The sequence below is a fragment of the Lissotriton helveticus genome, chromosome 4_1 (assembly GCF_964261635.1).
Source record: "Lissotriton helveticus chromosome 4_1, aLisHel1.1, whole genome shotgun sequence".
Lineage (NCBI taxonomy): Eukaryota > Metazoa > Chordata > Amphibia > Caudata > Salamandridae > Lissotriton > Lissotriton helveticus.
Genome location: NC_136063.1, coordinates 472,493,758 through 472,516,364, shown reverse-complemented (window position 1 = coordinate 472,516,364; position 22,607 = coordinate 472,493,758). Strand labels below are relative to the sequence as shown.

The following is a 22,607-nucleotide window of genomic DNA, read 5'->3' as shown; positions in this document are numbered from 1 at the left end:
CAGAGACCTCATACGGGAACTCGGACGACCCTTAAGATGGCGTCGAGTAGAAAGGGGGCCCCCACCACGACAAGGGAAGTTACAGTTGGCAATGAGGGTAGAGCCCTCTGCGCATGCGCCGCTCACACAGTGAGGGCGGGAGTTGGTAGTAGGGATCTGACACCGGTTAAGACCTTGCCGTTGGCCCTTAATGCTAGGATGTACAATTTGAATTAGAGTGTATGCATTTTCAGGATGTTAGCCAAAAGTACATGACTGCATCGAAATGTAATAAATGACAAATTGTACATAATGCATAATGATGAAACTTTTATTTAATGTTTTAAATTTTGTTTCATATTTTAATAAATACGGCCGGGAGGGTGACTTCCTCCCGTCTTCCAAAAGTTCAACAATTGTCCGACTTCCCATCCTTGGGGATATGTGTTGGGAGGGGGTGGCGGGCATCCCGGCCATATGGAAAGGGGCGACCGCTCGGTCCCCCCGAACGTATGGATGGGTGCCCGAACCTCCCGGGAAGCCATTTTGGACGGGGTGGGCGTAGCCCGGCTGGTATGCCCAAAGCGGCGTAGCCGGGGCGCGCCTTCCCCCGCCCGAGAGGGGTTGTCCTAGACACCTCGATGGAGGACCACGCCCAGTAGGCGTATCGGGGACGGGTACATGCCCTCCCACAGAAGGATAAAGGAGCGGGAATCCAGAAGATCGTCCTCTTGTTCCTCGGATCGGAAGGCTGCACCCACTCGTTGCTCGTGAGCCCTCGGCGGAACAAGCAGCAATTTTGACGCACCCACCAGCCCCTGATAGCAAATGTTTGGAGAAAAATAAAGTTTTTCTGAGTGATGAAAGTATAGGCCTTTTTTCCTTGAAGGAGTGAATAAAGGAATTTTGAGAATGTAAATACGGTTCGCATTGGAGAAACTTCTTCTTGCAGGAAAGATCAGTAATAACAGTGAGATGATGTGAAATTTTTTCCTTTTTAATAGGTAAACAACTGTCGTATTTATTTGTCGGGCAGTAAGGTCATGATCGGTGAGCAGTAATTTAAAGGTCCCTAGAGTGGGGCGCCACCCACAATGGATGGGAGCGCCCGGGGGAAGACGGCCATTGGCCCCTTCCACGGGGAGGCGGCACCCACTAAGGATGGGGCGCCTAGGGGGAGATGGCCATGGGCCCCTCCCAGGGGGGGAGGCGGTTATATGCCCCTCCTTACTAATTTCCCGGGGGCCGGATATCCGCGACGGCGGATAGAGAGTGTGGGGTTGGGGGGAGAGTCCACGCTGTCCTTCCTACAGAGACCTCATACGGGAACTCGGACGACCCTTAAGATGGCGTCGAGTAGAAAGGGGGCCCCCACCACGACAAGGGAAGTTACAGTTGGCAATGAGGGTAGAGCCCTCTGCGCATGCGCCGCTCACACAGTGAGGGCGGGAGTTGGTAGTAGGGATCTGACACCGGTTAAGACCTTGCCGTTGGCCCTTAATGCTAGGATGTACAATTTGAATTAGAGTGTATGCATTTTCAGGATGTTAGCCAAAAGTACATGACTGCATCGAAATGTAATAAATGACAAATTGTACATAATGCATAATGATGAAACTTGTATTTAATGTTTTAAATTTTGTTTCATATTTTAATAAATACGGCCGGGAGGGTGACTCCCTCCCGTCTTCCAAAAGTTCAACAATTGTCCGACTTCCCATCCTTGGGGATATGTGTTGGGAGGGGGTGGCGGGCATCCCGGCCATATACATCATGGACAAAAAATCGAGAGGTTCACCTATAAAAATCTGTAAACATCGCAGATGATATGAAATGACTTGTGTAATTGACACTCTCTAAATCATGTATACAACTAAACAGTAAAACTAAATTTTGCTTGACCAGCATGAACAGCAAAATCAATTTCACTCGGCCATGATGGCCTACATACGGAACAATTTAGTCAGCATCTTGGGTACAATACCCGTCACTGTTGGAAACACAAAGCTAAAATCCCAAACATACTTAGGATTGCAATGTTAATCACAAATATTTTATACATATATTAATCTGTAAAATGTGTATTTTATACACACTAATTATGGGCACATCACACAAAGAAGTGCCCAAATATATTCACATTAATATCCATATCATCAAGTATGTGCAATTGGGATACAATGCTAGTGAAATTTGACCCGTAACTGTGAAATGTAGACATCACTGTGTTTTAAAACATATATACAAACGTATCTGTCACAAGGTGATCTGTATGGAATAAGACTGAAACTACGAATCCTAGAAGTCAATGGGAGGGTTCAATGACAGGAAATGCAATAAAACGGAAGCAAAAAGTAGTGCCACCTACCGTGAGAAAGGCCGTTCAGGTTCTGTGCAATAACATTTAGAAATACAAGTTCCAGAGTGCGGCGTCATTTGTTGGAAAAAATAAAAAATAAAATAATATACATATATATATATATATATATATATATATATATATATATATATATATATATATATATATATTCACTGAAAAAACCATAGGTTAGAGACCATATATAGTTAGGAATTAGCATTTAAAAAACCTTGAAAATTCACTGAAAAAACCATAGGTTATAGACCATATATAGTTAGGGATTAGCATTTAAAAAACCTTATTTTACTCACACAAAACCATTGAAATTCCATACATAGTTAGTTGCACTAACTATATATCGCGCACCCGCAATCCACTGCTGATGATGTCACATATTACATCATTCATGACATGGTCAGTGACATCACTGATGACATCACTGATGACATCTCAAATGACATCACTGATGACATCATCCAGTGACTGTGTGTTTCTGTACAGTTTAAATATGTTTTACATATTGAAGAATGAGTAGATGTAGAAGTGTCTGGATGAAGGATTTAGTAGGTGCGTGACTGACTGTATGAGTGAGTGATTAAATGTGTCTCACTGAGTGCATGGGTTAGTGACTAAACTGTCTTAATTTGTGCATCATTATGTCTGTTGTTCTGTAAACTGCTGCATGTGTTGGTCAGTAGCTATATGAGTAACTATATGGGTTATTGATTGATTGCCCAAGTATTTGTATGGGAGACTGAGTGTATGTGGCTGGCTGGGAGGTGTGTGACTCTGTGCAGTTCAATGTGTACTTGTATCAATGATTGTATAAGAGAGTAAGTATGTGTTAGTATATGTTTCAAAATGTAAGGTGCTCTATGTTTAACTGTATAGATTAGAAAATGCAAGTGTGATTGATTATTTACAGGACTGACTAGGTGTGTGAGTAACTCCATGGATGAGTGACAGAGTGTGAGAGTCTGTATAGGTGTATGAGTGCATATGATAGTGTTGTAAAGATGAGTGATTGTATGTATGAATGATTGTATGGGTAAATGAGTGAATGTGTGTGTAAACATAGGAATCACTGAGTGCGTATGTAGTAACTAGTATTGGTGTGTCAATGGTTTCAAAAATTATACTCTGTATTTAACACTGGGTGTAACAGAGATTATATTAAAGTGTGAGGAGATGCATTGTATTGTCACATGAATGATATCATCAGTGATGTGGTCATTGATGTCAAATGAGATGTCATCAGTGATGTCATCAGTGATGTCATTTGAGATGTCATCAGTGATGTCATTTGAGATGTTATCAGTGATGTCATTTGAGATGTCATCAGTGATGTCATTTGAGATGTCATCAGTGATGTCATCAGTGATGTCACTGACCATGTCATGAATGATGTAATATGTGACATCATCAGCAGTGGATTGCGGGTGCGCGATATATAGTTAGTGCAACTAACTATATATGGAATTTCAATGGTTTTGTGTGAGTAAAATAAGGTTTTTTAAATGCTAATCCCGAACTATATATGGTCTATAACCTATGGTTTTTTCAGTGAATTTTCAAGGTTTTTTAAATGCTAATTCCTAACTATATATGGTCTCTAACCTATGGTTTTTTCAGTGAATTTCAATGGTTTTTTAATAGCAAATATCATAAGCTGTCGAATGTCAAGTACGTGGTAAGTAAAAACATCAAACCTAGGGGGTCAGGGACGATCTACTATGCCCCCTTATGGTCATTTGCCCCTTCGCTTTGGCCTCCTCTTGTCTCTCGATCCTACCGAGAGACAAGATGGCGGCCGCTACGGACTGTTTGGAATGTTTACAGACGCCGGAGAACCAATCAGCTTCGCTTCACAAAGCTCCGTTGCGCGAAAAGTACGCGACCCGGAGCGCTGCCCGGTCCGCTGTTACAGATATATATCTTTTTTTAAATGTTAATTTCTCAAAATCCACTGGAGCACATATATTGAGACCTACAAAAGGCACATCGGGCTACCAGTCCCTACAATTTTGCCAAGTTTCGTGCAAATCCATTCAGCCGTTCGGGCTAAAAGTGAGGCCAACCGCCCTATGAAAAACTCAATGTTAAAAACACGTTTTGGGACCCCCCTTTTTTCTCAACCCCCCTGGACGAACCCCCCCCCAATTTTCAGGGGCTGCTCAAAAACAAAATGTGCCATTTTCCTGAAAATTTCAGCCAATTCCGTCCACAAACGCCAAAGTTATTAGACATAGAATTTTCAAAAATCCCATAGAGAAAAAATCCTAACTATATATACCTACTGGCGACCGCCAGTAGGTAATATATATATATATATATATATATATATATATATATATATATTACCTACTGGCGGTCGCCAGTAGGTATATACAGTTAGGATTTTTTTCCTATGGGATTTTTGAAAATTCTATGTCTAATAACTTTGGCGTTTGTGGACGGAATTGGCTGAAATTTTCAGGAAAATGGAACATTTTGTTTCTGAGCAGCCCCTGAAAATTGGGGGGGTTCGTCAAGGGGGGGCCGAGAAAAAAGGGGGGTCCCAAAACGCGTTTTTCCCATGTTAATTTCCATAGTGCGGTTGGCCTCACTTTTAGCCCGAACGGCTGAATGGATTTGAACGAAACTTGGCAAAATTGTAGGGACTGGTAGCCCGATGTGCCTTTGCTAGGTCTCAATATATGTGCTCCAGTGGATTTTGATAAATTAACGTTAAAAAAATATATATATCTGTAACAGCGCTCCGGGTAGCGCTCCGGTTCGCGTACTTGACGCGTAACGGAACTTCGCGAAGCGAAGCTGATTGGCTCTCGGGTGTCTGTCAACATTCTAAACAGTCCGGAGCGGCCGCCATCTTGTCTCTCGGTAGGATCGAGAGACAAGAGGAGGCCAAAACAAAGGGGGAAATGACCATAAGGGGGAATAGTAGATCCTCCCTGACCCCCTAGGTTTGATGTGGAGGCTTTAAAAGGGCCCCGCGGGGCAAAAAAAAAAAAATCGTTTTTTTGCGTGGGGTGCGCCCGGTACGCGCACCGGAAAGCGGTCCGGGGAGCGTACTATGAGGAAAAAAGAATGATAGACTTTTCAAATATTGTATGTTTATTGATTGTTCGTTTTGTTGTTTTTTTTTTTTTTTTTATTAATTTATTTATTTTGGTTGTACTTCATGAATTAGATATAAAAATGAATAATGTCTCAAACAATTTTTAATTATTAAATAAAAATTTATTGGTCAGAATTTTCATAGTTCAATAAAACTTCCAGCATTACATCATCTGGAATCTCCTCAAACATGCATGTTTCTATGTCTTGTAAGCATTCAATAAATTGTTCATCCAAAGACTGATCCATAAAATCTTCATCTAAAACTTCTTCATTTAAAATCTCCTCAGATGTAATGTCAAAGGAAACATTGATATTGTTGTGGTCCCCTTCCATTTTTTGCTGTAAATTGCATAAAAAAATAATTATATCAGAAGAGTTAGGGCACTGTTGGGTTTAAGTTCAGACAGGTAGTTCTGTTTTTTTAACAGTGAAGTTAACTTTGGGTAGTGTATGGTAACAGGCAGCAAGTAGAAATATAAAAAGTGCCTGTGAAGAAGTGTAAGTAAATTCATAATTATAGCAGAGAAGCCTAAGTCAATCAATAAATATAACAGAGGAGCCTATCTGTATCTATAACTATAGCAGGGGGACAGTAAATAATTATCAAAAAACGTTTTTACAAATTAATTTCAAGTGCCCCTTACAAATTATCAATTTACTTTACAGAGAGGTGAAAATGCTCTTGAAATGTACTTCAGGAAGTAGTAGTGAAAATGGCTGTGTTTCCCTCTCTTTCTTTATATATATTCAGGTACATAACCAATCAAATGTCAGGTAAAAAAAAAAGAAAATGAAAGTAACATTTTAATTGGTTGTCAATTCCAACACTTCAGATGTGTTTTGTGAAGTAATTTACCTCAGGGTATTTGGAGAGGTCTACAGGCTAAATGGCTAAATGGAATTCCAACCAAATTTGTGAAAATGGTAGGGATTGGTATGTAGTATGAGCTAATCTATATTTGGTGAAAGTGTCTCCAGTCGTTTTTCTGTAAATTACTTTCCCACCTTTTTTGAGCGGGCGCTTCCCAGTGCGCGCCCCGGTACGCGAACCGGCAGCGTTACGGGAGTCCTCCATTTTGTGTTTCGGTAGAATTGAGATACAAGATGGAGGGCAAATAATGTTCAGAATGGGTAGAAGGGGGCACGGTAGACGTATCCTGACCCCCTAGGTTTTCTGAGGGTGGCTGAGGAGGCCCATATGTGCGAAAAAAAACCATTGTTTTTTCAAATTTTCGCGCGGTTTGCGTCCGGTGCGCGTACCGGGTAGCGCTCCGGAAAGCGTAAATTGTGAAAATTAGTAAAAAAAGAGTTACATTTAAAATTTGTTTATAGCGATAATAGTTAGGGTAGCTCTGAGAAGAGCTTTTGGGTCTGTGGTACATTTAGGTACTTATAAGTAGGTACCAATACATAGTCTTAAATTCAGGATGAAAACTCTGTTCCCCTCATCTGAGAAGTGAACTCCATCTCCTCTGTAGATATCTTGCATGTAGTAACTCAAGTTATTGTTGTAGATGCAGCCCATTCCATGGTCTCTCATGTAAGCTAAAACAGACTTATTTACATGCTTCCTCGATTTCTCAATTTGTGGACAAAATTCGTTGGACCACTTCCATTTCTGTCTTTGGCATATATTGGAATATACCAAGGCAGTTTGAGGAAAAAGTGCCATCATTTGCTCAAAGGTGTCCTTTAAAAGCATTTCCAGACCTACCCCAGTCAAAGTGCCCAAATCATTTCCTCCACAGTGCACAATTAACAGGTTAGGTTTTGGCAAATGCAAAAAGGTTTTCACCAATGGTATCAATTGGTGACATCTTAATCCTCAGTGGCCAATCCAGTTGATTTCCACGTTTTGTAAATTGAGGTTAGGTAAATTTCTGTTATCAGCATACCTTTGAGCCCAGTGAATGTAACTATGTCCAACAATCCAGACAGAAAACATGGTGAGAGGAGGTTCTGCTGCAGTCAGATGAAGTGTGGTAATGAAATGGCAGTTCAAACAGTAGGAGTTTGTAATGAACACAACTGTGGAGTTTCTGTGCTAATGATTCAGTAGCAGTGATTGGTGGATTTTGATTGCTGAAAACAGAACGTTAGGGTGCATGGATGAGTTCTTTGAAAGATGTAATTTTAATGGTCAAGAAAAAATCATTTTATGAAAGATTGCACTGGATACGCAGGTGTACTGAGAGTTCAGAGTTCAATTGAAACATTGTTGTGTGAACTTGCAAACATCAGAGGTCTTTCAGGAGGTGGTTGCTATGGAAAAAAAGGCAGAAAGGGCAGAAGGGGGAAGGGTGTTGATTTGAAAAAAGTGAGGGAAGAGTTTTGATTGGGTGACATTAGAGATATGTGTGATGAATTACAGCATTTCTGTGCTTTTTTTGGCTGCAGCCTCTGGAGTGCATACCCTTTGTTCTGCTGAAGACAAATCGGTGTGTGTCTGAGACTGTTTTCAAACTCAAAAAGTATTTGCTAAGGTGAGAAAAGATTCATTTAATTTAAATAGAGAATAGTATGCTTTAGGGAGAAAATTAATAAGAAAGTTGTGTATTTAAAATGTTGCTTTGTGTCAAGTGTTTTACAAATAGATTTGGTTTCTTCGAGTTACATAGCCATGTTAAAAGTGACGCAAAAGTGGTGGAAGGGCCTTAAAAATACGCTTTCATGTGTGTTAGGGCATTTTAAGTCACTTCCCCATGAATGTGGGTAAATTAGTGATTTACTTGATGTGTTTAAAAACGTTTTTTGAAATCAATTAGGTTTCTTGATATGTACTGCTAGAGTTTGATAGGTTGCTTGGGGCATATTTACAAGGTCTTTGAGTCCCTTTGATGTTATTTTTCCCATTTTAATTTTGGACATTTCCCCGTGGTGCAAGGTCCTTGTAAATACGCCCCCATGTGTGCTTGGCAAATTTAGATTTTGATTGTTTGAGTTACATAGCCATGTTAAAAGTGATGGAAAAAAAGGTGCAAGGGCCTTAAAAAAACGCTTTCTTGTGTGTTAGGGCATTTTAAGTCACGTCCCCATGAATGTAGGTATATAATTGTTTTACATGATAGGTTTAAAAACGTTTTTTGAAATCAATTAGGTTTCTTGATATGTACTGCTAGAGTTTGATAGGTTGCTTGGGGCATATTTACAAGGTCTTTGCGTCCCTTTGATGTTATTGTAGGTATTGAATGTAGGTATATAATTGTTTTTCAATTATATCACCTGTGTTTCCTAACATTACGAATCACATTGTGCAGATGAGGTTTAGGCATGTTCAGGGAGATAGAGGAGGTCTGGCCTTTGTTCAAGAGTGCAGTGGACATGATTCACTTCATTGGTAGGCCTGCACATGTATTATCTCCTCTGTACTCTTCAACAAGCCTAAATTTCATCTGCAACCCTGAGTAGGCCTCACCTCAAACAAACCTCTGGATAGGCCACACCTTATCGTCATCCTGAATCAATCATTTAAAATGTTAGGGGCAGATTTATGATGGCCGTGCGCCTCTTTTGTGCTGCTGTTCCGTCACTTTTATAATGCAGCAGTGATTTACAAGATGTACCGTGTTGCAAGATAGGCCTCACTTCATTGGTAGGCCTGCACATGTATTATATCCTCTATATTCTTCAACAAGCCTAAATTTCATCAGCAACCCTGAGTAGACCTCACCTCAAACTTTTGTGATGCAGCGGCGGAGCAAAAGATGCGCTATGTTGTGACATATTTACAACTTGAAGCATCAAGGAAGATGTGTCATGCTGTAAAGTCCTGCCCCACATGAAACATGCGTCAGGTTTCATGTGGGCGTTTTGTTGCAGGGTGGGCAGTCATTTGCATGAAAGCCCTGTAAAACTAACACAGTAAAATTAAGAAGATTTCACTGAGTCACCTTTATGGCATTGCTGAATCAAATCCTTGCGCCTGTTTGAAACAGGCATAAGGAGAGATGCACCATGCAATGTGTGGCTTGCCCCTGTGCATTGCAGTAGATATGTCGCGTTTATGACGTGATTCTTGCAATGCGCCGTTTTTGTGGAACAGATGCGTGATGCATCTGTGCTGTTTTTGCTCAATGGTGTTCTGCATTGTAAATGCGGCACATCATGGGTGGCAGAGCAGTGGCGCACGTTAACTGGTGCATCCCTGGGGATGCGCCAGTTAACATAAATCTGCTCCTTTAAATTTAAGTATTAGCAGGGGACACAGTGTTGGTGAGGTTATCCAAGGTTAAGAAGAGATGAGTCCTGTTCACTGAAAAGTTGGATATAGGCCTCACCTCCTCAGCATCGCTGGACATGGTTAAATAATATCTGCAAAATGTTACTCTTGTTAAACAATTTTACTATTATAGTCTCTGAGATTTGTCTTTTATTCTGCAACATCTCATTGTTGTTCTCTTTCTTTAAAGATAACGAGAACATCAACCATGAGTGATAATGAGCAATCTGTTGATCTCGATCTTATCATTGAACTTGTCATTGAAACGTCAGTGGAAGTAGATCCCTTGGATGATTTATATCCTGAGGATGATGAAGTAGTTGATAAGGATGCTGATTTGTCAGAATTGTATGACATAGGGTAGGCATCTGACCTGCTCGAATCATGAGAGGGGTGGTGTGCACACCTTTTTTTTGAAGGATGAATCTTATAGTCAACATTATTTAGCATATCGCGTGCGACCCAGGGATTTGCAAGCCCTAGCATTGTAATTAATACAAATGTGGGGAGCGCAGAAACTACGCTCCACTCCCTGGTGCACTGCAAGAACTGGATAAATTATCCAACATATTTAACAATGTTCCACATTTCTCCAGGTTAATCAAATGATAGACAGTCTTTTCAAAATTTTCATTTTCTCCACATCCATAACAAAATGCATTTCGGAGGCTTTTCATATTTGCGTGTGCCCATCCGGACTTCTTCATAAATATGATCCAAAACGACAACTGGTAGTTCTAAGCAGCATCTCTTTATTTCAAACCCAATGCATTTCGGGCTGTAGCATCAGCCCTTCGTCGGGGGTCACTATAAAATTAATTACAGAAACAATCATCATTGCCTAGTAAATAGCGTTTTCCACAACATATGCAAGAATCTGCATTTACAATAAAAAGATTTCCCCTTCGTGTTCAAAATCCACTGTACTACAATCATGACTCATCATTGTGAATTCACCCAGCAGGCTCCACAACATCACATTATCCAATATGCACAGATATTTATACCATGTCCCCAGTAGTTTTGTGCTAAAACCCTTTATCCAAATGAAGCATAGTTTAATTTATTTTTACATTTTTTGCTGAATCACATTTTTCACCATATTCTAGCATTTAATTCGTGTTAAACTCCAAACCCAAAGCAGTTTAAATCCTCTTTACACTTTTCCATTTCCCAAACGGTCCCTCCCTTTCAGTACAAGCAAACGCTATGCTTTTTAATGTCGTCTATCTGAGCAATATTTCACATTGCGCACGTATAACTGCATTCAGGAAGATTAAACTTGACACTTTACCTGCTAGCTCTTTTTCATATGGTCGCTCAGCAAATGCTTCCTGCAACCAAAGAATTCACGTGTGTTTGGCCACGTTTCCAAACTCCATTATGAATCTACATGCTCCACCCCTCGTTAACAAACCACCTGGTCAACTAAAACTACTTGTGCTTCCTTATGGACTACATGCCCCAGCCTGCCTTTACTTCAGAAGGGAAACAACCGTCGTCTATATAAAAACATCGTTAGTGTGAAAAACATCATTGTGATTCTTCATGTAATGTCTGAAATATGTTGTTCTTATTTGTTTTTACTCTAAAAAACATAAATATTAACGTAATTTCTGCCCTGAACTTTGCGTGTTCCCAGATGCAGAATATTCAGTTTTTTCACTCTTTATTCAGTTAATCACGGGTGCAGAACCAACAATTTGGGCTATTATATTTAAATCATGAGAGGGGTGGTGTGCACACCTTTTTTTTGAAGGATGAATCTTATAGTCAACATTATTTAGCATATCGCGTGCGACCCAGGGATTTGCAAGCCCTAGCATTGTAATTAATACAAATGTGGGGAGCGCAGAAACTACGCTCCACTCCCTGGTGCACTGCAAGAACTGGATAAATTATCCAACATATTTAACAATGTTCCACATTTCTCCAGGTTAATCAAATGATAGACAGTCTTTTCAAAATTTTCATTTTCTCCACATCCATAACAAAATGCATTTCGGAGGCTTTTCATATTTGCGTGTGCCCATCCGGACTTCTTCATAAATATGATCCAAAACGACAACTGGTAGTTCTAAGCAGCATCTCTTTATTTCAAACCCAATGCATTTCGGGCTGTAGCATCAGCCCTTCGTCGGGGGTCACTATAAAATTAATTACAGAAACAATCATCATTGCCTAGTAAATAGCGTTTTCCACAACATATGCAAGAATCTGCATTTACAATAAAAAGATTTCCCCTTCGTGTTCAAAATCCACTGTACTACAATCATGACTCATCATTGTGAATTCACCCAGCAGGCTCCACAACATCACATTATCCAATATGCACAGATATTTATACCATGTCCCCAGTAGTTTTGTGCTAAAACCCTTTATCCAAATGAAGCATAGTTTAATTTATTTTTACATTTTTTGCTGAATCACATTTTTCACCATATTCTAGCATTTAATTCGTGTTAAACTCCAAACCCAAAGCAGTTTAAATCCTCTTTACACTTTTCCATTTCCCAAACGGTCCCTCCCTTTCAGTACAAGCAAACGCTATGCTTTTTAATGTCGTCTATCTGAGCAATATTTCACATTGCGCACGTATAACTGCATTCAGGAAGATTAAACTTGACACTTTACCTGCTAGCTCTTTTTCATATGGTCGCTCAGCAAATGCTTCCTGCAACCAAAGAATTCACGTGTGTTTGGCCACGTTTCCAAACTCCATTATGAATCTACATGCTCCACCCCTCGTTAACAAACCACCTGGTCAACTAAAACTACTTGTGCTTCCTTATGGACTACATGCCCCAGCCTGCCTTTACTTCAGAAGGGAAACAACCGTCGTCTATATAAAAACATCGTTAGTGTGAAAAACATCATTGTGATTCTTCATGTAATGTCTGAAATATGTTGTTCTTATTTGTTTTTACTCTAAAAAACATAAATATTAACGTAATTTCTGCCCTGAACTTTGCGTGTTCCCAGATGCAGAATATTCAGTTTTTTCACTCTTTATTCAGTTAATCACGGGTGCAGAACCAACAATTTGGGCTATTATATTTAAATCATGAGAGGGGTGGTGTGCACACCTTTTTTTTGAAGGATGAATCTTATAGTCAACATTATTTAGCATATCGCGTGCGACCCAGGGATTTGCAAGCCCTAGCATTGTAATTAATACAAATGTGGGGAGCGCAGAAACTACGCTCCACTCCCTGGTGCACTGCAAGAACTGGATAAATTATCCAACATATTTAACAATGTTCCACATTTCTCCAGGTTAATCAAATGATAGACAGTCTTTTCAAAATTTTCATTTTCTCCACATCCATAACAAAATGCATTTCGGAGGCTTTTCATATTTGCGTGTGCCCATCCGGACTTCTTCATAAATATGATCCAAAACGACAACTGGTAGTTCTAAGCAGCATCTCTTTATTTCAAACCCAATGCATTTCGGGCTGTAGCATCAGCCCTTCGTCGGGGGTCACTATAAAATTAATTACAGAAACAATCATCATTGCCTAGTAAATAGCGTTTTCCACAACATATGCAAGAATCTGCATTTACAATAAAAAGATTTCCCCTTCGTGTTCAAAATCCACTGTACTACAATCATGACTCATCATTGTGAATTCACCCAGCAGGCTCCACAACATCACATTATCCAATATGCACAGATATTTATACCATGTCCCCAGTAGTTTTGTGCTAAAACCCTTTATCCAAATGAAGCATAGTTTAATTTATTTTTACATTTTTTGCTGAATCACATTTTTCACCATATTCTAGCATTTAATTCGTGTTAAACTCCAAACCCAAAGCAGTTTAAATCCTCTTTACACTTTTCCATTTCCCAAACGGTCCCTCCCTTTCAGTACAAGCAAACGCTATGCTTTTTAATGTCGTCTATCTGAGCAATATTTCACATTGCGCACGTATAACTGCATTCAGGAAGATTAAACTTGACACTTTACCTGCTAGCTCTTTTTCATATGGTCGCTCAGCAAATGCTTCCTGCAACCAAAGAATTCACGTGTGTTGTTCTTATTTGTTTTTACTCTAAAAAACATAAATATTAACGTAATTTCTGCCCTGAACTTTGCGTGTTCCCAGATGCAGAATATTCTAGCATTTAATTCGTGTTAAACTCCAAACCCAAAGCAGTTTAAATCCTCTTTACACTTTTCCATTTCCCAAACGGGATCATATTTATGAAGAAGTCCGGATGGGCACACGCAAATATGAAAAGCCTCCGAAATGCATTTTGTTATGGATGTGGAGAAAATGAAAATTTTGAAAAGACTGTCTATCATTTGATTAACCTGGAGAAATGTGGAACGTTGTTAAATATGTTGGATAATTTATCCAGTTCTTGCAGTGCACCAGGGAGTGGAGCGTAGTTTCTGCGCTCCCCACATTTGTATTAATTACAATGCTAGGGCTTGCAAATCCCTGGGTCGCACGCGATATGCTAAATAATGTTGACTATAAGATTCATCCTTCAAAAAAAAGGTGTGCACACCACCCCTCTCATGATTTAAATATAATAGCCCAAATTGTTGGTTCTGCACCCGTGATTAACTGAATAAAGAGTGAAAAAACTGAATATTCTGCATCTGGGAACACGCAAAGTTCAGGGCAGAAATTACGTTAATATTTATGTTTTTTAGAGTAAAAACAAATAAGAACAACATATTTCAGACATTACATGAAGAATCACAATGATGTTTTTCACACTAACGATGTTTTTATATAGACGACGGTTGTTTCCCTTCTGAAGTAAAGGCAGGCTGGGGCATGTAGTCCATAAGGAAGCACAAGTAGTTTTAGTTGACCAGGTGGTTTGTTAACGAGGGGTGGAGCATGTAGATTCATAATGGAGTTTGGAAACGTGGCCAAACACACGTGAATTCTTTGGTTGCAGGAAGCATTTGCTGAGCGACCATATGAAAAAGAGCTAGCAGGTAAAGTGTCAAGTTTAATCTTCCTGAATGCAGTTATACGTGCGCAATGTGAAATATTGCTCAGATAGACGACATTAAAAAGCATAGCGTTTGCTTGTACTGAAAGGGAGGGACCGTTTGGGAAATGGAAAAGTGTAAAGAGGATTTAAACTGCTTTGGGTTTGGAGTTTAACACGAATTAAATGCTAGAATATGGTGAAAAATGTGATTCAGCAAAAAATGTAAAAATAAATTAAACTATGCTTCATTTGGATAAAGGGTTTTAGCACAAAACTACTGGGGACATGGTATAAATATCTGTGCATATTGGATAATGTGATGTTGTGGAGCCTGCTGGGTGAATTCACAATGATGAGTCATGATTGTAGTACAGTGGATTTTGAACACGAAGGGGAAATCTTTTTATTGTAAATGCAGATTCTTGCATATGTTGTGGAAAACGCTATTTACTAGGCAATGATGATTGTTTCTGTAATTAATTTTATAGTGACCCCCGACGAAGGGCTGATGCTACAGCCCGAAATGCATTGGGTTTGAAATAAAGAGATGCTGCTTAGAACTACCAGTTGTCGTTTTGGATCATATTTATGAAGAAGTCCGGATGGGCACACGCAAATATGAAAAGCCTCCGAAATGCATTTTGTTATGGATGTGGAGAAAATGAAAATTTTGAAAAGACTGTCTATCATTTGATTAACCTGGAGAAATGTGGAACATTGTTAAATATGTTGGATAATTTATCCAGTTCTTGCAGTGCACCAGGGAGTGGAGCGTAGTTTCTGCGCTCCCCACATTTGTATCTGACCTGCTCGAGCCTATTAACCTATAAATACTTTTAAAAATAAATTTAAGTTACTCGAAATGAAAAGTAACCATGTAAACCGTTTTATTTAAAATTAAATACAACTTCAAAAACAAATTGTGTGAAGTGTCTTTAATGAAATAGTAAAATATACTAATAAAATTAGTTCAGATTCACATATAAAAGAGCACAGGTCAAATGTAGAAGCATTCCATTTCTTTGCAACTATTTGTGAGTTTTAAATTTCATAATGCATTAAAAATTATTGTATGTAGATTGACAACTAGTATGTTAATTTTTTGACGACTGTTATTGATTTACTGTTTGGTAATAGTGGTTAATAAAATGTTTTATTATATTTTACCACAGATTCAACTGCAGATCATTTCGAAATTAGAGAATGCCGTCTAAGGATAGAATCCGAAAGGCTACAAAACGTCAAAGACAGCAGATTAATAAATGCTTGCAGCAGTCCTCTACAATAAAATCTCGTCAAGTCACCAAGAAAGCTCCGGGTAAGAGAACGAAATCATTCCTTAGAAACATTTGTAGAAACAAAAGTATAACTACAGAACAAGTTTTAGTCCAGAAAAAGAGAGCCAATTCAAACGGAAAGGAAAGGCCTATCAAAAATGTTACTGGTAGAGCAGGAGATAACTCTGTGCATGGCAGTAGAAGGAAAAGTCAGTTTAGGGACATTCGTAGACGAATGTTCCGCAACAGGATAATTGGTAATTTGTTAAAAAATATTAAGAAAGGTCAACAGAAAGTGGTTTTTTATAAGAGAAAAAAAAAAGTTGAGAAAATTATTGATCAGGCATTCGAAATTAAGCGAAAGTTATTTATTTTGATAATCAACAGAATTAGGAAACTAAACAAGTTAATTTATGATTTCAAAACAAATAGTAGATGGAAGAGAACAGTTAATCGTAGTAATTTTTGTGAAGTTTTTTTAGGAGAATGGATGCATAGTTCAAGTTCTGAGGCATTTTTTAATGAGGAGAGTTACTTTCAGGATAATGATTTGGTGCATGCAGTTGACACCAGTGGTTGAGCATATGAGGTGAAAGATGGATGTGTGGTTGAAAAAGAAAAACTTGTGACAACAGAGGCAGAAGAGGTGTTAGGTAATGAGGTTTTAGGAAGACGTCCTAAGGGACCTGTGTACACCTGGAAGTGTAGTAGTATTTGCAGTGTGCGACAGGATTCCATCAATTTGCTTTGTGATTTTGTACGGACATTTAATAAGAAAAGTTTGAAGCAGAAAATTATGTTGTTGCAAGAATTAGATCCTTGCAGAGTGAGAGAAGTGACAGGTTTGCATGGTCATTCACTGGCTTGTCTTTCCAGGAGAGTATGCCAGAGTGTTTTTCATCATTTCAGGATGCTAGCAGTGCATCATAATAAAGTGAGGAAATTAGTTAGAATGTTGTATTATGCTAAGAGTCCAGCAATTATGCTTAAACAATTATGCACTGCTCTTTTGCATGGTTCTGAAGTAGATGTGAAGAATATTTGTGAAGAAATTGAGTTTTGTTACTTTGCAAGTAAAGAGGAGAATGTTGAAATTGACCCAGAAGAAGAGGGTAATGTGGAAGATAGTGTACAGGTTTCCAGTACAGATAATTTTCAGAAGGAAATTGCCACGTTTCAGGTGAAATCAAGTGAGAGGCCTAATTTCACTTGTGTGTGTTGTCGACGCACTTATTATAAGAATCAGACTAAGTTAGTGGATTTATATGCGAAAAGTGAAAGGGAAAATAATAGTGAATGGAAGGATTTTGCAACATACTTGATGGTAGAAAATTGGTTTGATTTGGGATTGGATCAACGTGTGTGTACTTATTGTTGTAACAAATTAAATCAAAACCGGATGCCTGCTAGAGCGGTTCATAATAATCTGGAATTGGTTGAGATTCCTTCTGAATTGAAGGATTTAAATACTTATGAATCTATTTTGATTCAAAGTATTCATCCATTTCAGGCTATTGTAAGAATGGAGCCAAAGACAGGGAAATTGCCTCCATCAGATTTACAGAGAGGATTAAAGGGAAGAGTTGTTTATTTGCCTCTAGATTTGAAGAAAAACATTAATACAATTGGAGTAGAGAAAGTGGAAGAGGAACCTCTGGTTATCTTAGTTAATGGGGTTCTGACAAAGAGTAAGAAAATATGGCAAGATTTAGTGGATGTTAGGAAAGTCAAAAAGGCAACATTGTATTTGAAAAACAACAATAAGTACTACAAGAATGTATATGTTGCAGAAGAGGAAGTAAGTGAAGAAGAGGATAGCGATTTGTGTGCTGGTCAAATTGAGAAAGTAGAACCCTCTAAAAATGAAGAAATATATGAACATTACAGTGTTCATCCTTTGCATTCCAAGGAAGTCATGGGGAATGCTATTGAGTTGTTTCAAATGAAACAAGCCAAAGGAAGTCCCATTAGTGTTTGGGAGGAAAGTTTGGAAGCTCGGTGTTTCCCACAGCTATTTCCAACAGGTCAAGGAGGAAGATATGATGAGCGACCTGATCAAATTCCTGCTTCTGAATACCGGACTTTACGATTGTATGCAGAAGATCCTAGGTTTCGTCAATGCATTCCCTATTTGTTTCATCTACTGTTTGAAAGCGATCTGTCTGGACTGTCATATGCAGTGAACCACATCTTGAAAAGTGGTGCACAGATGCAAAACATCTCGGAAAGTGACTTTATGGATAAAGTCAATGTGCAAGACAGTATTTTGGATTCTCACCTGATTAATCTCATGGCGTGTCAGCGTGGTACTAATGAGTACTGGTACAGTTGTCATGGTGATTTAAAATGTATGCTGAGGAACTTAGGAACTCCCACATGGTTCCTCACTCTCAGCTGTGCCGCGTATGGCTGGGAAGACTTACTTGAATTTCTACGAGAGGCAAATGGAAACATTGAAAATATCGAATTCAACACACCCGGAGAACTGTGCTCTTTGGATCCAGTGAATGTATGCAGGTACTTCAATCATAGATTTGAAGCTATGATGTCTTTCATCATGAACAAGAAAAATCCACCTCTTGGAGAGGTGTTGGATTTCTTCTGGAGAAAGGAGTACCAAGCAAGAGGTGCTCCTCATATACATATGCTGCTGTGGATCAAGGATGCACCTAAATTTGGAACAGATCCAGATGACTTAGTGATGAGTTTCATAGAACAGTATTCTACATGTGCTGTTCCAAACGCAAAGGAAGACAAAAGCCTAAGAGAACAAGTTTTACGCTTCCAAAGCCATCGTTGTGGAAAGTACTGCCGTCGTAAATTCAGAAACAAGGACAAGTTCTACACCAAATGTCGTTTCGCCTTTCCACGACCGGTGATTTCTAAAGGAAGAGTGAACAGTTTGATGTCTTCGCTACGACATAATGAGATGAAGAAATCACCTAAAAACACATACAATTTGAAAAGGAACGAAGAGTCCAAGTACATCAACGACTACAACCCAGTGATTTTGTCCATGTGGAATGCTAACATGGATATACAGTTTGTGGCTGATAACTGTATGGCTGTGGCTCGGTATGTAATGTGACATCTTACATCACCAAAAAAGAAAAGACAGAATTGAAGGATATGTGGGAGGACATTTCCCATGAAAATAGCCTCAGTAAGAAGTTGTACAGTTTCAGTCTGAAGATGTTGTCACATCGAGAAATCGGAGCTTACGAATGTTCTGACCGGTTGTCTTCAGCAAATCTCTATGCCAAATCCAGGAGTATCGTTTGGGCGAGTCTTGGTCTTGCTGCAACGCGTAATCGAGTTCTGAAACCTGTGTGGGAAATTGAGTATTTGGCGGAAAAGGAGCCAAACAGTACCGATATTTTGAAGACCAACATGTTGGATACATATTATCCAAATAGAAGCAGTCACCTCGAGAATGTTTGTCTGTATGAGGTTCTACAAAATTACATATTCAAGAGGAACATCAAAGAAGATATTGATAAAGGAGTGTATGCTGTAATTGGAAGTGAGGGATGTCTGGTCAAGCAAAGAAAATGCCACTTGGTAAACCATCAAAAATTGAGTGGCGAATCTCCTGAAAGAAAAAGTTTTTCTATTTAGCACTTTTGCAACTTTTCAAGCCTTGGCGTGCAGAAGAGGAACTGCTTGGAGGTTTCCTCTGTTACGAAGACTCTTTCAATGCCGCCAAGGAGACCATAGAATGTCCTGTTTTTCCCAAATATCTAGAAATGTTGAATGCGGAAATCGAGCAGGAAGCAACGATTGCAGCCGAGATTGCTAGAGACAGTTCTCAGGACAGTCAGAGTTCTGTTTCATTGAGTCAGGATCCACAAGGAGGACCAGTTATCGAAAATGAAGCTGCCACTGCCATGATTGAAGTGGAAAGAGCCATGGCACATGCTCAGGAGGATGCGGTTAACTTAGAAGACTTGGAAAGACAACTCAACGTTGAGCAGAGGAAAATATATGACGAAGTTACCAACCAAATTGATCATGGATTAAGACATGAGAAGAAAGAGTGCTCATGTACGTCGTTGAAGCCTGTCCGACTGTACGTGAGTGGAGAAGCGGGAACTGGAAAAAGTTTCCTCATTAAAGCAATTTCATGTTATTTGCAGAAAAGGACTGAGTCATCGCTGTCTTGTGTTGTCACCGCTCCAACTGGACTGGCAGCACATAACATTAAAGGTATTACTTTGCATCGTCTACTGATGCTGCCAGTGGAGCATGAAAACAAATTACAATACCACAAGTTATCTGGAGATGCTTGTTGTGAAGTTTCAAGAGTCTTGAGGAAAATGAAACTTCTTATCATTGACGAAGTAAGCATGGTTTCCAATGTCATGCTTGCCTTTGTGCATTTGAGAATGCAAGAAGTTCTCAAAACAGAGTATGATGTGTTATTTGGTGGCAAACACATCATTGTTTTCGGTGATCTTCTGCAGCTGACAGCAGTGAAAGGACAACCTGTGTTCAAAATGCTCACGCATGAAGATACCACGAAGTGCCTAGGGAGCATTGGCAACGTCAATATATGGTTAAACTTCAATTATGCTGAACTGCGTGAAAATATGCGTCAGGCGAAGGATGAAGATTACAAGAATATTCTACAAGATGTTAGAATCGGAAAAGTGACCGAGCATGGGAAAGAAGCTTTACATGCACGATTACTGTCAAATTTGTATCCAGAACAAGACGTTGTGCCTGAGAATATTTTTCAGAAAATTACTGAGAAGAAATCTGGAATATGTTTGATGCCAACTCTTGCAGAATGTGCCATCTTCAACAACAAAATGTTGCATTTAGAAAACCAAGAGATTGTGAAACTGAAAGCTATTGACAGAGTAGAGCATATGAGATCAACAATTATTTTGTCTGAGAATTTGAAATCAAAATTGGATTCATTAGAGAAGACTGTATCTAAAACTGCAGGTTTTGAAAAGACTCGGAATGTGTGCTTAAATTGCCGTATAATTTTAAGAAGGAATTTACATGTTGAAAGAGGTCTGGTAAATGGATCAATGGGTAATGTTGTTGATTTTGTGAAATACAGAAATAGAGATGGAATTGAATTTTTAAAAATTAAATTTGATGGCATTGAGGAAGTACAGCTAATTGGTCGTTGCTCTGCTAGGTTTTTGCTTGTAAAAGACTTATATGTTCGCTGTAAGCAGTTTCCTGTTTGCTTGGCATATGCGGTGACAATCCATAAATCGCAAGGTTTAAGTGTAGACAGTGCATTGGTGAATATTGGCAGTTCTGTGTTCAAGGAGGGTATGGCATATGTGGCATTGTCACGAGTCAGAACTTTATCGGGATTGTACTTGATTGAGTGTGATGTCACAAACATTTGTGCGGATCTAGATTGTGTTAAGGAATACAATAGGTTAAGAAGAGAGTATGCGCCACATTTGCCTCAATATCCTTTGTTTGAGAAACGTGTGGTAGGCCGGAAACGTAGAAATGTGACCAATAGTAGGGAGGTTGTAGCAAAAAGACGAAAAGTCGATGAACCTGAAATTATAAGCAGAAGAAAAAGGATTCTGTTGAAGATGTTGTTGGTTTTCAATAGTTCTGGTGTCAACTGCTATGCTAATGTAGTGGTTAATGTTGTCTTTTCTCTAGAAACTTTAAAACAACAGATTGTGATCAATTCGGATCAAAGTTTTTGCTTCTTGCTGAATTCTGTGTTAGAGAAATGTAGCACTGATAGAACAAAAATAGAAAGTGTGTCTGAAATTCGAAATCTGTTAGACAAGTGTTCAGGTCAAACGCAATTCTCTCAAAATATTCAGCAAGATTGTCAGGAGTTTTTAATGTATATGTTTGATGTATTGCAAGATGAAGGTGTAGATGTAGATTACCTGTTTGGCCTTTCTTATCAATGGCAGCATGACTGCGAGAACTGTAGGGTATCAAGTACTACTAGTGTAGACTCAGAAAGATTTATATATTTAACTTTGCCAGACAGTAAATCAGTGTCCTTTAATAAGCTAGTAAAATCAGCCGATCACAACATGGAGTGTAGCCAATGTAAGTCAGCAATGCTGTCCACATTATTTATACAAACATATGGCCAGTATGTCATTTTAATGTTCCAACGATGTAGGCCTGATGGAACAAAATTGACAACTTTAATTAAAAATGTTGTGGCTTCGCAGTTGTCAATATCAGGAAGGACGTTTTTAACTGCAGCAATTATATATCATGACGGTCCTTCAACAACATCAGGACATTACACAGCTTATTTAAAGTCTAGAAACGGCTGGTCATTCTGCAATGATTCTGTTTTAACTTAAAAAAAAAATTGCCTTTTGACCTTAAAAATTCTTACCTGGTGTTTTTAAAACCAAAATTTTAGGGAAAGAATCTCGGGATCTGCTCTGAGGAATTTCAAGAGGTTCTAATGGCTCCTACACTATTTGGCCTTGAGGATAAGTGTAGTACAGAGTCAAAAGTTACATGTGGAAATGTGGAACATGAGTGAGCAAGAAGGGTGAGATATTACTAGTACAGGATTGTGCAAGTGATCTTGAACGTTTTCTTTCTGAAAGTTGCGGAAAAAGAAAATGACGGGATTTGCATAGAAGAATTTGAAGAGTTATAAATGGCTCTTACACGATTTGGCCTTGAGGAAATGTGCGGTAGAGAGCGAGAAGTCATTTATTGTAT

At 39.0% G+C, this 22,607-nt stretch overlaps 4 long non-coding RNA genes across 4 annotated transcripts; 1 reads left to right on the top strand and 3 right to left on the bottom strand.

The window, feature by feature from the left end:
* Positions 1-10,409: 10,409 nt before the first annotated feature.
* On the bottom strand, positions 10,410-11,057 carry LOC144827192 (uncharacterized). Its single transcript, XR_013610069.1, has 2 exons — positions 10,972-11,057; positions 10,410-10,484 (listed from the first exon to the last, which is right to left on the bottom strand). It is a non-coding gene; the product is annotated as an uncharacterized LOC144827192 (long non-coding RNA).
* A 692-nt stretch (positions 11,058-11,749) lies between these two features.
* On the bottom strand, positions 11,750-12,397 carry LOC144827191 (uncharacterized). Its single transcript, XR_013610068.1, has 2 exons — positions 12,312-12,397; positions 11,750-11,824 (listed from the first exon to the last, which is right to left on the bottom strand). It is a non-coding gene; the product is annotated as an uncharacterized LOC144827191 (long non-coding RNA).
* A 692-nt stretch (positions 12,398-13,089) lies between these two features.
* Positions 13,090-13,708, bottom strand: LOC144827190 (uncharacterized). Its single transcript, XR_013610067.1, has 2 exons — positions 13,652-13,708; positions 13,090-13,164 (listed from the first exon to the last, which is right to left on the bottom strand). It is a non-coding gene; the product is annotated as an uncharacterized LOC144827190 (long non-coding RNA).
* Positions 13,709-14,555: 847 nt separating this feature from the next.
* On the top strand, positions 14,556-15,203 carry LOC144827189 (uncharacterized). Its single transcript, XR_013610066.1, has 2 exons — positions 14,556-14,641; positions 15,129-15,203. It is a non-coding gene; the product is annotated as an uncharacterized LOC144827189 (long non-coding RNA).
* Positions 15,204-22,607: the final 7,404 nt, after the last annotated feature.